This window comes from Martes martes (assembly GCF_963455335.1).
Source record: "Martes martes genome assembly, chromosome: 9".
In the NCBI taxonomy this organism is placed as follows: Eukaryota; Metazoa; Chordata; class Mammalia; order Carnivora; family Mustelidae; genus Martes; species Martes martes.
The window spans coordinates 88438700-88454547 of record NC_137896.1 but is presented as its reverse complement, the minus strand read 5'-3'; the positions used below and the strand labels follow the sequence as shown (position 1 = coordinate 88454547).

General features: G+C 37.0%; 1 protein-coding gene across 2 annotated transcripts in view; it reads left to right on the top strand.

Moving 5' to 3' along the window:
* The window catches only part of EXOC6B (exocyst complex component 6B), a 619674-nt gene that overhangs the window by 240226 nt on the left and 363600 nt on the right, over window positions 1-15848 (top strand). The window lies entirely within an intron of this gene.

Here is a 15848-nt window from a genome sequence, read left to right as displayed (position 1 = left end):
GGATAACCTGGATCAGTTTCTTTGGGAATGTAGCGATTAGGAGCATGAACTTGGGAGTCGTACAGATTGCATTCAGATCCTGGCTTTGCCATTTTGTTTCTGTTTTCTTTTTTAAAAATTACCATTAATGCTCATATCATTTACTCTTTAAATGTCCGGTGACCTGTGTGAGGAACCATTTATGCCTGTGCTCTGTCATCTGCTTGCCTTTAAATGTTTGGCTCCTTTTCATTGTTTTGTTTCTCCAGATAAAATTGGGTTTACTGTCTTCCCCATCCTTGTTCTGTCCTACTCCCCTCCCACCCAAGAACTATACCCTCAAACTTGTCACCGTCTAACTTGGGAATCTTAGGTAACGATTTAATCTGTTGGGACCTTAGTCTTCATCTGTCAAGTAAAGACAGTAGTCTCTAACCCATAGGATTGCACAAGTGCCTGAGCTGTAGAAGGTGGTCAGCAAATGTTAGTGTCTATTCTCTTGTTACTCTTTCTTGCCCACTTCTGTTAGGTATCACCACCATCATGTTCTTCATCAGGATATGTTTATTACATAAATGAAGTACATTAATAGTTAAAAGTGTGTGAAAGTTTCATCAAAATCCCTGTTGTACCTGGATAAGAAATGGAGCTAAGACAAGAACCAGGCATTTGCCTGATATCTATAGAAATAGAAAGGGGCAGAGAAGACTTCATCCTCCCGAGTATTTTCTAGCATTCTCTCTTCTTGCCTGGGATGACTGGTGTGGTAGGTAGGGATCCACCCTGGAGACCAGACTGTCGAGTATTGGGCCCATCACTGATGACAACAGTCAAGTATCAGAATCAGCAAAGTCCAGTTAATGCCTTTTATTTACATTTTGGGTGTCTCTTAAGAAAATTAAATTCTATTCACCACTATGACCTGAGGAAATAGAAGTTAGACATAGTCTATGCCCTGGGTAATACACACCCCAAAGAAATGGCTAGATGATAAGATGAAAGAAAGAAACAGATCCATTGTTATCATATATTGTAGAACTGTATGGATACATGCCCTTCTTTATCGTAAACTCACTGAAGATCCTGGGCAAATCCATTTTAATTTTTGTGCTATATTTCTTCTTTGTTTTGTCTTCTGAGGCCTAGAGAAGATAAAGGAAGTGGGACTAGTACAATGTGTTGAGGCCTCCTCATAAACGAAGTATTGTAAGAATGTACTTGGACGTGGGCATTTTAAAATGGTCATATATCCCAAATCAAACAGAATCCTGTTCGAGATTTGCTGATTGAGCTCTTATAACAAGAATTCAGCACTTCACTGTCATCTAATGGCATCCTGTCTTAAAAAAAATCCTACCTTCTATTTATTTACTTCTCAGTTTGAATCTTCTTCAAGTGCACATTCTTAATCTCAAACCTCATGTAGAGAATTATTTATTTAGATGTCTCCAAACTGGTTTCTTGGCATAGTTCTTGCATGGTGTGAATAAATTCTTCAGATAAGGTCTTTCGTGACCCACTGTGACGTTCTGACCTTCATTCTTGTCATTCTTCAACAGACCTCATTGAGAGCAGCGTAAATAGTTTCTGAAATATTTTGACTTCTAAACTGTGGCACAGAATCCTGTAGGGCAGTGATTCTTAATCTAGTTGGGGTCATATATTCCTTTGAGAGTTTGATAAAAAAAAATATGGAATCTTTTCCCAGTGAAATATGCATATATTCACTCACAAAAAGTTCTGCATGAAATTTCAGGGGATTCCTGAAACTCATGTTGCTCTTAGGAGCCATGTTAAGAACCTAAGTTGTAGGTTAAGTGCTGAAATTTTAATGTGCATAAGAATCACCTTCGTACTCATAATAAAATGCAGATTTGGAAATTCTGCAGGTTGGACATGAAATCTGAGAATCTGCATTTTTAACAGGCTTCCAGGTGGGAATGGTGCTTCTGTTTGCAGAGCATGCTTGGAGTCACAAGACTATAGAGGACCACAAGGAATCATTTTTAGTAGATAAAGAAGACAAAACCTTGAATGTTTGGGTCTCTTACTGATTTTTCATTACTATGTCTTAAAATTTTTCCAACAATGAATGCAGTACTTGGAAGAGAAAGTTACATTTTTGTTTTCTAAAATCTGTTGCTTATAATAGATTTTAAAAAATACTTTAATGAAATTTTATATTTTTTATGAAATTTAATGATTCTGATTTATTATACTTAAGTTTAGATATTTTCTTATTCACTGAAATGAGGACTTTTTCTTTTTCCTGTGCTTTTAATGAAAGGGATATTTAGTACATTCTTTGAGTCAAGTGACATTTGTAGGCTATTAACTATGTCTTCAGCGTGATGGTACTTAATGGGAGACCACAGAATGAGGTGGATACAAAAACACAAACACCTAGAAAATGGCTTAGAACATAGTAAGCAGGTATTTCATATATTGTTGAACTCAAATAAAGTTTGTGTCAGACACAGCTAAACTAAATAGGCTGGGAACTGAAGATGAAGTCATCTTGGATGAAAAGACCAGCTCACATGGAGAGCCAACTGACAGAGTCAGTCTCTCGATCACTGAGAAGTGTTGTAGGAAAAGTAGTCCTCTGTACAATTCTCTATTTGTACTTTATTTTTGTCTAAGTTAATGGAAGAGCCACTTCAATTAAAGTAAGGTGTTTTGTTTTTACTGGTCATATATTAAAGTTGAACTATATAAATGGCTGACATTTGATGATTTTTGACTAAACTTAATTCAGTTGGTGTTCAGTGGAAATATGTATGATTTGGGGAATTTATTCTTTTTTTTTTAAATTTACTTCCTGGTTAGAGGTCTTTTCTAATGTTAATTCAGCAAGATTTCAGGAAGACATGGACCAATGTCTGCTGTTTTCTCTAATCTTCTTTTTTAAAAAATTTTTTTATTAACATATAATGGGGAATTTATTCTTAATCTCTGTATTATCCTGAGGAGTATGCGGACGTTATTGGTCTTCTCTAAATATCTAGATAGGATTTCACAATTTAGTTTTAGAAGTGGTGAACTTTTTCGATTGAGAATGTACTTGTGGTGTTAGCTTCATCAGGAATCTCTTCTTATCTTAAAGATTTATTTATTTAGAGAGAGTGTGTGCATATGTGAGCATTTGAGCAGGGAAGGGGCAGAGGGAGAGAGAGAGGATCTCAAACTGATTCCCTGCTGAGCGCGGAACCCAACATGGGCTTGGGACTTGATTTTACCACCCTAAGATCAGGACCTGAGCCCAAATCATGAGTTGGTCGCTTAACCGCCTGAGTCACCTGGCCACCCCAGGTGTATCATTTTTGAGATATTTGACAATAAAATACAAAAGACACTCTAGGTGTTATATTATTTGTGAGAAGGGGGACAATAATGCCTTGTGAGGGCAGAGTTGTAAGGATTGACTGAAGTAGTGTGTATAGTACTCTCATCACAGTGCTTGGCACGCACAATCCTATCAGTAGGTACTATTAAGGCATTATGACTCTGTCCTTCTTTGGGGAATCAAAGTGAAATACAAGTTGATACAGTTTTTGCTAACATTATTTGCATGGACTCATGGAACATTGTCTACTGTAAACAAACAGTCTGCTTTTAAAAAAAAAGCAGTATTGGGTTAAGAAATAGCTTGAAGACACAGGGCCTATGATTTATTTTTTTGTTTCTAGATTACTTCAGAGCTTCTGCATTCTTAGAACACTTCCTTGGTACCGTACTTCTGGCACATCTCTTATTCTAGTTTGTATCTTTTTAAATTGTTTATACTGTGAAAGAGCAGTTGTCACTGTTTTCTCCCTCAACTCTTTATACAGTGTGAGGCAAATAAATGTTTGTGGACCAAATGATCCATGTCAGGTTTAGCTCTCAAGATTTTGGTGTCTTTTTTGAAATACGGAGTTAAGAGGATGGAATTGCTGAATTAAATACAAATATCATACAATATATAATGCCTTCTGAACTGTCTTTATGATCGTGGTACCGTACTAATTTTGAGATAATAAGACTATTTGTTTGCCAGACGCTATAACAAAATACCATAGGTTGCCCAGCTTAAGCAACAGAAATTTATTTTCTCACAGTTGTGGAGGGTAGAAGTCCCAAGATCAAGGTGCCATCAGGATTGATTTCCTCTTTAGGCCTTTTTTCTTGGCTTGCAGGTGACTGCCTTCTTGCTGTGTCCCCACACAGCTTTTTCTCTGTGATCGTATGCCCCGGTATGTCTTCCTTTTTTTTTTTTTTTTTTTTTATAAGGACACCAATCCTGTTTTCACTGTATTGATCTCAGGATGGTGAGTTCAAACCCTGCACTGGGCTCCACATACATACATACATACATACATACACTAACCAAAATGTACTCTGACTTCATTTAATCCTAATTACCTCCTGAAAGGCCATTTTCCATACAGTCACACTGGGGGTTAGGGCTTCAACATAGGAACTTTGGGGGAGACACAATTCAGACCATAACACAGGGTGATTGGAAAGAACACAAGATTTGTATTTAGAAAGTACAGGTTCTGTCAGCTTTCTGTTATTGGAGCAAGTCATGTAATTTCTCTGAGCATCTCTTTCTTCACGGATAAAATAGTGACAGTAATTAATTAATGCTAAATTGCTTGTGAAAAATTGTGGTTATGATGATGTTTGACCCAAATTTCAAATTGCTTATCGCAACACTTTCAAATGACAGCAAGGTGACTAAATGAGGGTTATTTCTCAGTAAGTTTAAGTGAACTACAGGATGCCATTAGTACTTTAGAGTTAAAGTCAGGGCTGCATATGGCAGCCTGTGGACCAGAAAGAGCTTACAGAATGGCTATTGGCTTGCATAGTGCTTAAAAGTTTTTTTAATTATTTGTCAACTTTTAGTTGAATTTATATAAAAATCTATTTCCAACTTAGCCTCTAAGTGTGGTAGAAATAATCACCTTGATCAGCAAGGTTGCTACCAGGTTGCTACAATCTCTGTTGTGTATGCACATCGGAGATTGCCATTTATTTTCACATTTGTACTATTAGAAAAATATGTTATTACTTATACTGGATCTGTATTAAAAATGGTGAATTGGAAGATAGACCGACAGGGCCATATGTTTGGAAGAAAAATGATAAGAACAGAGTTCTTTGTAAAAATGAGTAACAGTTCTAGATATTTCACATACAGAGTATGTCCATTAAGAGAATACAATTTGGGGTGCCTGGGCGGCTCGGTTGGTTAAGCATCTGCCTTTGGCTCAGGTCGTGATCCCAGGGTCCTGGGATTGAGCCCTGTGTCGGACTCTTTGCTCAGTGGGGAATCTGCTTCTCCCTCTGACTCACCCTTTCTTTCTCTGTCCGCCCCCTCCCCCCCCGCCCACTCAAATAAATAAAATCTTTGGGGGAAAAAAAAAGAGAGAGAATATAATTTGAAAAGCTGCCCTGATTCACTTATGCCTAATATCCACCCACCCTCAGTTCTTTTTCTTTTCTTTTTTTTTCTGAGGTTCCTTTATTTGTTTGGTGGTAGGAGGGGAGAGGCAGAGGGAGAGGGAGTGAGAAACCGAGGCAGACTCTGTGCTGAATGTGAAGCCTGATGTGGTGCTTAGTTTCACAACCCTGAGATCTCAACCTGAGCCGAAACCAAGAGTCAGACACTCAACTAACTGTGCCACCCAGGCACCCCAACAGAGGACATTTTGGTTAGTTAGTTTATGTATGTATGTATGTATGTATGTATGTGGAGCCCAATGTGGGGCTTAAGTCAGGACCCTGAGATCCAGGTCTGAGCTGAGATCAAGAGTCGGGTGCTTAACTGACTGAGCTACCCAGGCACCCTTTTCTTTAATTCTTAATCAAAACTGTTCTACTAAGATTATATATAGTCAAATGAAGAGTAAATATCCATGCTTAAAGTCAAAAGCAATAAAAGCAATTTAGAAAGTTGAATAACTATGGCATACTTTCCAGACATTCTGTTTTGGTTTTCTTATTTTATCTTTTAGGTCTATTGGCAAGGATGTATTATGGCTCACATTGATTTAATATCTTTAAAATTTTTTCATTGTACTGATAGTATAAAGTTCTTTTCATTTTGAAATTATTTACTTCAGTTATGAACATCTACTGACTTTTCAGGTCTTCTGCAGTTTTTCCTTTATATGCAAATTTCTTATTCAATCATGCCCTTCACTCTGTACTAAGCTGCTAATAACCCTAATTAGGGAATATTCTCCTTTTTCTCTTATTCTCATCTAAAATACTGAATTCTACTTTCCCCTGAGGACTAGCTCAATGTGACCTCTTCTGAACACCCATCACCCATCCATCTCTCTATCCATCCATCCATCCATCCATCCATTCATTCTTTATTTTAAATTGGGGTATAATTGATATATAACATTATATTAATTTCAGGGGTACAGCATAATGATTCAGTATTTGCGTATATTGGAAAATGATCACCATAAGAGTCTGGTTCCCATCCATCAGAATACATAGTTATAGGTTTTTGTTTTCTTGTGATGAGAACTTTTAGATTCCTCTTAGAAACCTTAAAATATGCAATGCAGTATTACTAACTATAGTCACCATGCTGTACATCTCTATGACTTCTTAATTTTATGATAGAAAATTTATACCTTTTGACCCCTTTCACCTATCTTGCTCACCTCCCAACCCCGCCTCTAGAGTAGTACCTTCTTTATGAGAATTTATTTTTTTTAAGCATTTTAGATCATCAGAAAAGTTACAAGAGTGGTAAAGTGAACATCCATGTACCTTCACTTAAATAGGCTACTTATTTAAAATTTGGCACTTTTGTTATTAAAAATTTGATTTTGGAAGGATCGATTTCATCAGTCTTCTTCTCCCCACCAAAGCCGAGCCATTTGAAAGAAAGTAGCATGCTTCATCATATTTGAAATCTCAATACAACAATCTATAGTTTGCCAGGAATGACATTCTTCTGCAAACTATAGTGCAGTGATCACACTGCAACATTGATATAGTATTACCACTTAACATATAATCCATGTACAAATTTCCCCAGTTGTCCCAGTAATGTCCTTGATGGCAGATGATTTTTTCACTTTTTCCTGCAACCACATCTAGACAAGTATCATGCATTATATTTAATTTTTATGTTTGTTTATTCTCCTTTAATATCCCTCTATTTTGGTACATCTTGTAATCCTCATGATTAGGTTCAGCTAATCATTTTTGACAGGAATATTACAAAAGTCATATTATGTCCTTTTTAGTGCTTCATATCAGGAGGCACACAGTCGGTTAAGGTGGTGTCTACCAGATTTCAGCACTATAAAGGTACCCTTCTCTTTTTGTAATTAATAAGGGATCTGTGGTGTAGTACTTTCAGATCCTGGGGCTGTCCTGTTCCCTAGCAGTTTTTCTGATTTGGTGATTTAGTATTCATTGATGATATGTTCCTGAATCATGTATTACTCTGTTGATTTTAAAACAGTGATTTTTTTGTTTTTTTCATTTCTTTCACTTTTATTAGCTGGCATTCTTCTATAAAGAAGAACTTTCCTTTTGTCCCTTTCCCTTTTTTTAGTGTCAGTATTGCCACATGAGTCCTTATCTTACGTAAAATGGGTTATATTCTGTTCTTGTCTTTCATTTTGATTCTCTAATCGTTCCAGATTTGGCCAGTGGGAGTTTTACTCATTATCCTTTGACATGTTTCCATCAATTTTTGAGCACTTCCTTTTTTTCTAGCACAGGATGTTCTTGGTTCACTCCAAGTTCTGCGCTAGCTCTGGAATCAGTTCTTTCATCAAAGAGCTCTTGTCCCTTTTATTGGAGCACTGTATATAGAAACTGAGATGTGGGCATTAGGTACATTCCTTCTGTGGACAGAGCTAAGAAATACACACATTGCACTAACACATAGGAAGTTTTATAAATCTTGAGTTAAAACTGATGCTTGTAAATTTCACCCGAATATCATAGGTTTCTTCTCCTGTTCCATATTTGTACCTCTGAGAATTCTGGATCCCAGAGAATTAATATATTTAGTCATTTGCCTCATATAACTCATATAACACAAAATAGTTTCAGAATTGCTATGCAAATGTCACTAAAAGCAGTAAACTTACTAGGCTCAAGATTTCTTTGCAATTCTTTTTATCCTACAATATATCCCACTGGGGCTAGAGTTCAGAGTATTTTGTTCAAAAATTTTTGCTACTTTTTCTTCTGTGTGATTGTTACCAAGTTGATATATAATGGGTTTGTTTCTTTTGTATATTTTTTAGAGTTCCTCATCCTTATTAACTTAATTTTTTGAGTATGTAAAATATAAATATGTCTCAAAATGCAAAATTATAAGAAGATATATTCAGTGATATCCCATTCTTCTCTTTATCCCTTCCACCCTGATCCTACCCACTTCTTCGAAAGTAATCAGTATAATGAATGTGTGTGTGTTTGTGTGTGTGTTTGTGTATACAAGTACCTCGTACCTTATGCAACATGACTATTAGTAATATAATACATATGTATTTTTGTACCTTGTTTTTCAACTTGAAAATATATCCTGAAAATTATTCCATATTAGTTCATAGAAATCTTTTTCATTCTATTTTTACTGCTAAATAGTACTCTACTGTTTGAATATACAGTAGTTTATTGAGCCAATCTCATACATAAAACTACATTTAATGGTTTCCAATGTTTTCTTATTAAAAGATAGTGTTTTGGCTACACAGCTATTAGAATTAGCTTAAAAAAAAATACTGATGATACCGCATACTGGCGGGGTGCCTAGCAACTGTAAAAATTACTAGAATTTGAATTTTTACTGCCCCAGTGTTCAGCTTCAAGCAGAGAATTCTTGAGGCAGTATCTTGATTTTGGCCACAAGGTTTTTTTTTGCAGTGTCTTGGTAAAGAAAAAAATGGTGATTTTTCCTGATTTTCTTCTGTTTAGTGCAAACACTTGAGTAAATTAAGTGGTAATTTGTTTAGGGATTTCTCAGGGAGAATCCTAGTAACTTGTGAGAAGCTCTACAGTCAGATCCTGCAGTTTTTAGGATGGGGCTCTGTTCGTGGTATTCTTACATGTTCAGAGGTCTAGAAAATTCTCTTACACTTTTGCTAATTTTTGTTGCTTAGAATCCTGGGCCTTCTAGTATGTTGGTACATCCATGGTGTTTAGTATAGCTCTATGGAAGATTATGTCCACATGAATTCTACCTTTCTTTTCTCTGAAGTTTTGGAAGCAAAGTTGTAGAGAAAAATACACTGATGAAAAATGTTTGCCAGGTATTTCCTGGCTTCCAGACATAATATGGGCAGTCAAAATTGATCCTTTGAATGCAAAGGTAATGCTCTTTCAGCTAACCATTTGTTGTTTTCTCCCTTCAGAAAGATGCCTGGTACATTTTAATGACTTGAGATCCAACTAATGCTCAGAAATGGGCACCAAGTCCCCACATTAATTTACTAATACCAAGGAACTGTTTTGTGTAAAGTGGTAATCAAAAGTATTTTCAAGAAGGAGAATGACTCAAATGATTAGTGAGACACATATCTAAATTCCTTGCAAATTTTTATCATATTCTTTTTGGATGATCCACCTACTTCGAAAGGTTTCATAAGAGAAAAATAAGTGGCCTGTATTGTGTGTATGTGTATCTCCTGGGACAGCCGTGAACAACAAGACTACAGCACACTAATGCATTTCTTTCTTTCATGTACTATCTTTATCAGCAGCATAGGTAAATACTGTTGAGTGGAAGGAGACAAGCAGTCTTTTCTTGTACTCTGTTCCGTTTTCCTAATGATATGCTTGCCCACTATAAAGCAGGTAGATCTATCAGATTGTTACCTGCAGATACTTTTTTTTCCCTGCCTCCCTTCATTAGTGAGTCTTAATTAAGATAGTAGAAATAGCTACTAACTTTCACGTCCTTTGTTGGGGGGGGTGAGGAAAGTATTATAAAAATGTTGAGCAGATGTATCTGTTAAAGGTTGAATGTCACTATTTATTTTAAAACCAAAATCTCCCTTTTTCTTTAGTAAGTAAAATCATTTTCCTTTTTCTTTTTGAGAGGATCTTACCCATTAACCTTTCCATTTTCAGAGACTTTCTTTGTCTTGATCTAAGATATATTAGAGAAGAAGAAGAAGAACATATCAAAAAGATCCTAATGTTTCACAAGAATTTTTATGATCAAAAATGTTGGTGGTGCCTGCATGGCTCAGTCGGTTGAGCGTCTGCCTTCAGCTCAGGTCATGATCCCTGATCCCTGGGATTGAGTCCTGGTCTGGCTCCCCACTCAGCAAAGAGCCTACTTCTGCTTCTCCCTTTCTCTCTGCCTCTCCCCTCTGCTTGTTCTCTCAAATAAATAAAATCCTAAAAAAAAAAAAAAGAAATGTTTATGCTTCTTTTCTTTCTGACCATCTAATATTTCCACTTCTACGCTGAATCTTGACATCTCCAAAATATATTGCCTGCAGAGGCTCATACGGTCATTTTTTCAGGGTGCCTTTCATGGATCCTGCTTATAGATTTACTTTTCTTATTTTATAGCTTCCTTTGTCCCCAGACTTTTTTTTTTGTCACCTACATAGTGGCATGATATTATAGCTGATGTATATTGATTGGATATAATGCTATTTAACAAAATCTACAGACGATAAGTGACAAAAACTACAGCTTTGATGGAAGCTCTCAGTATGTACCCTACAAATGTAAGAAGCACATTGAAATGGACAGACTTGTCATGGATATTGGTATCTAGTGGTGCATGATCTCTAACTGGCGTGTGAATGTATAATTGTAGAATGTTAAGCCTTGCCTTCATGATATCTACCTCTGATTATTGGAGTCCAGCCACTCCTAAAATCTTTTAATAGCTCTTTATTTATCTGTTATTTTAATATCATAACATATAATAAATAACATGCTCTGTGGCACAGATTTGCTAGTTACAGAACCTAAAATCTTGCCTACAATTTGCTCCTCCCTGATAATAAAGAGGTTTGAGTTGACAGAAAGCACTAACACTCTCCATTCAGAAACTATATGGGGAATTAGGCAGCTGCTGTCCTTGGTGATGAAATTATTTCCTGTGAATTCATAAGGAAAACAACTAGTTAAAAAAGCAGGATAATCTTGAGTGTACTGTTTGTGGCTGCTGTTGGTATCTCCATAGATCTATTTGAACTAGAAAAATACAGACTCCAGTATCTTAATGTCTTGAGTTCCTGACTGCCAGGCAGAGGAAATGTTTAACTATTTTAATCATGTTTCTGTATCTCAGAAAGAAAGCCCTTATGAGAGGAAATGACAACGTCCTACCACAAAGTTATCTCTTATCAGTTATAGTCCCAGTCGATAATGATTTGTCAAACTTGGACATGTGTAAAATGCAAGGGCTGTGTTATTTACTTTGGAAAGGAAAAATTAGATGAAGCTGATAAAGACGGAGTCCTGGCTTTTGTTAGGAGACAGAAGCCATTAGGGACAGTCATTGTTAGCTTAGGAGAGTGTCCTTGGACCCTTCCCTCTGCCCCAGCTGAAACCTAACCCTGCTTGAATCATTCTTTGCACTTGAGAGGAAAGAAGGGCAAACAGGAGGGGGAAGAAGAATGAAGACAACCTTGGCAGAGATTGTGCCTTTTAAATGGGGAGCAAAATGTGGCCCTTAAACCTATTTATGCGAGTCAGGAGAGACAGCCTTTTGCTCTCTTTCCCACTCCCGTCTCTTTAGGTTTTTGAAAGTTCATTTCTTATCCTTCCAAACGTGTGGCATTCCTTCACGTATAGCATATGCTGCCCTCCTTCTTTTGCCTTTCGGTCGATGTGATTCTTTTTCATTAGTGGAAGCAGAGAAAACACATCTAGCTCAAAGCAACATGAGTCAGTGCATGCTTTACATACCTTTCTCCTCACAGCACTCTTCTTGGCTCCTCGCAGGGCTCCTAGCGTTCCGTTCCTCCCAGAAGGGAGCATGGAGGAAAAAGGATTTCTAAATAGTGGGCTACTCTGGGGGTCGAGGTGAAGTTTGTGAACTGAAGCCCCGTTTCGCTGCTTCTTTTCTCATCTAGATTTCTGTGGGCTGCCTTCAAAGCAGGCAGTCCTTTGCTTAAGGAGACTTAACTGGATTATGGTGGCAGAGGCTAAGAAATAGCAAAGCCAATACTTCCGGGTCAGGGCATTTTAAATGGTTTGAAGCTGAGGATGAGGATGTCAAGACACAAAAAGATGGAAGACCATTCCATGCTCTTGGATGGGAAGAATAAACATCGTTAAAATGTCTATACTGCCCAGAGCAATCTATACTTTTAATGCCATTCCAATCAAAATTCCACCAGTATTTTTCAAAGAGCTGGAGCAAATAATACTAAAATTTGTATGGAATCAGAAGAGACCCCGAATTGCTAAGGAAATGTTGAAAAACAAAAATAAAACTGGTGGCATCACGTTACCTGATTTCAAGCTTTACTACAAAGCTGTGATCACCAAGACAGCATGGTACTGGCATAAAAACAGACACATGGACCAGTGGAACAGAGTAGAGAGCCCAGATATGGACCCTCAACTCTATGGTCAAATAATCTTTGACAAAACAGGAAAAAATATCCAGTGGAAAAAAGACAGTCTCTTCAATAAATGGTGCTGGGAAAACTGGACAGCTATATGTAGAAGAATGAAACTTGACCATTCTCTTACACCGTACACAAAGATAAACTCGAAATGGATAAAAGACCTCAACGTGAGACAGGAATCCATCAGAATCCTCGAGGAGAACATAGGGAGTAACCTCTTTGATATCAGCCACAGCAACTTCTTTCAAGATATGTCTCCAAAGGCGAAGGAAACAAAGGCAAAGATGAACTTCTGGGACTTCATCAAGATAAAAAGCTTCTGCACAGCAAAAGAAACAGTCATCAAAACAAAGAGGCAACCCACGGAATGGGAGAAGATATTTGCAAATGACAGTACAGATAAAAGGTTGATATCCAGGATCTATAAAGAACTCCTCAAACTCAACACACACAAAACAGATAATCATATTAAAAAATGGGCAGAAGATATGAACAGACACTTCTCCAATGAAGACATACAAATGGCTACCAGACACATGAAAAAATGTTCATCATCACTAGCCATCAGGGAGATTCAAATCAAAACCACATTGAGATACCACCTTACACCAGTTAGAATGGCCAAAATTAGCAAGACAGGAAACAACGTGTGTTGGAGAGGATGTGGAGAAAGGGGAACCCTCTTACACTGTTGGTGGGAATGCAAACTGGTGCAGCCACTTTGGAGAACAGTGTGGAGATTCCTCAGGAAATTAAAAATAGATCTTCCCTATGACCCTGCAATTGCACTGCTGGGTATTTACCCCAAAGATACAGATGTAGTGAAAAGAAGGGCCATCTGTACCCCAATGTTTATAGCAGCAATGGCCACGGTCGCCAAACTGTGGAAAGAACCAAGATGCCCTTCAACGGATGAATGGATAAGGAAGATGTGGTCCATATACACTATGGAGTATTATGCCTCCATCAGAAAGGATGAATACCCAACTTTTGTAGCAACATGGACAGGACTGGAAGAGATTATGCTGAGTGAAATAAGTCAAACAGAGAAAGTCAAGTATCATATGGTTTCACTTATTGGTGGAGCATAACAAATAATATAGAGGACAAGGGTAGATGGAGAAGAGAAGGGAGTTGAGGGAAATTGGAAGGGGAGGTGAACCATGAGAGACTATGGACTCTGAAAAACAACCTGAGGGTTTTGAAGGGGCAGGGTGGGAGGGTGGGGGAACCAGGTGGTGGGTATTAGGGAGGGCACAGATTGCATGGAGCACTGGGTGTGGTGAAAAAACAATGAATACTGTTACGCTGAAAATAAATAAAAAATTAAAAAAAAAAAAAAAGACAGCCTCACAGAGACTAGGTTTGGTTGTAAATATTTGTTGGAGATGACAGGGAAACCTTTTTGTCCTCTCTAAATAAATCTGTAGTTTTTTAGTCAGCCCAGAAAAAACTCTCTTTTTAGCCTATTAGTAAGGGGTACTGCTACCTTATTCATCACAGGTTTTTAGGGAAACTCTTCCCTAATGTGGATGTTCATTCCGTAAGGGTGGGTCTGACGTGGGAAGGGGCCACGGCTCTGTCTGAGGAATGGCTTACGAGCAGTTTCCTTTGAGTGAAACTCATGGTTCTGAGTCAAAGCAAAACAAAGTAAATAAACTGCATAAAGAAGAACATGGGAATGAAGCTGTGATTGAATTTACTTAAATTTCCTTAAACTTTTAATAAATAACTTTATAGTCATTAATTCTAAATAAAAGAAACAAGGTTCATTTCCTATACAGATCAAAACATTTTTGTGTTTCTTTCTTTTTTCATATGTATGTAATTTTTATGTAGGTAAAATACTACCAATATAATTTTATGAATTTTTGTACTTTTCACTTTTTGCACTTGTATTTTGCTTAGTTGAAGTTTTCACTAGTAGGCTCTGTTTTTCTGGCAAGCTAAAATAAGTTTCCTTCACCTCTTTACTTTGCAACTCAACAAGGGAAACTAAAGATGCTCTAATGTTGTAATCATTTCAAATAAGAGTGCCTAATATAAAAGCCTCTTGTCTTTTTGTGTTATTAAGATGAAAACTAGTGTCCTTTTGTACTCTTAAAGTTACAATTTTTACATGTGTTTTAATCTTTTTTCTTCGAAACTACATGGTGTTTATCTGTCTATAAAATATTTTTCTCAGTGGTTTTGTAATGCTCACTAGCTTTTCTAATGGCTTTTTATTTTTAAAATAAATGTATGTTTGGGCCATGGCATAGGATCAAGAGTTTTTTTGTTTTGTTTTGTTTTGTTTTTGAGTGCTTACAGAGTATCTAGCACTGGGAGGTTTTTAAACAGAGATTTAGCACATGCTATCATGGGTATATAGCAAATGAACAGAATAATCAAAGAAGTGGAACCAATAAATGTAGAGAGGTGATGGTTTTGCAGGGACAGGAAAGTAGCTATTGTGCTGCCGAGTTGTAGAGTGAGATTTCACTAGGAAAAACATCTTGGTGAAGGACGCTATGCCTCCCAAGGAAGAAATGAGGCTTGCTTGATGGACTAAGGGAAGATGACCTTGTAATCGAGTCAGTTCAACCCAATGTAGACACGCCTGCTGCTTGTATTCTGATGAATCCTACAGTTACCAGTGTTGCTGTAGAAACTACAGCTAGGTCTTTTATTCTGATTATTTCTTTCTGCAATTTTGTCTTTTCTTTTTTGCTTTATTTTGTTTTGTTCAATATTTACTCTGTGTCCTTTTATTCTTGTTTAATTCCTGTAGGTCAACAATATAGGGAATAGTTTCCTTTTTCAGTTGAGGAAATTGAGGCCAAAGTAAATTGTGAGTTACTCATTGTCAGGTCACATAACCAAACAGTTTTAGCACTGTGACTATCTCCAGTTCTTACCTCATGTTGTTTGTTTTACTTGGTCTTTTGATGTCTCAGTTTAATCTGTCTACATTGTTCAAATTGTAATTTTCTGGTATTACTTCTAGGTTTGGCTTTTTCCATTTTTTATCTTACTTTTTACATGATTCCCCTCTCTTTCTAGCGTATTTCTGCATTTTGATTGCGTGTTGATGTAAATACTCACTAATTCTTACACCCTTCAGAAACTGGCTGGCAGGTCATTTAATTCCTCCTGTGTGGCAAGTTTTGGTTTTGACCATCGAAACTTAGTCTTTTAGATAGACCGCCATGAATCTAAGAAGACGCAGTCACGTTGTCAAAGTCACATTCCCACCTCCTTCTCTTCCTCTTTGGAGGCTTCCTTTTTGAAGCCTAAAATGTATCTCTCAAA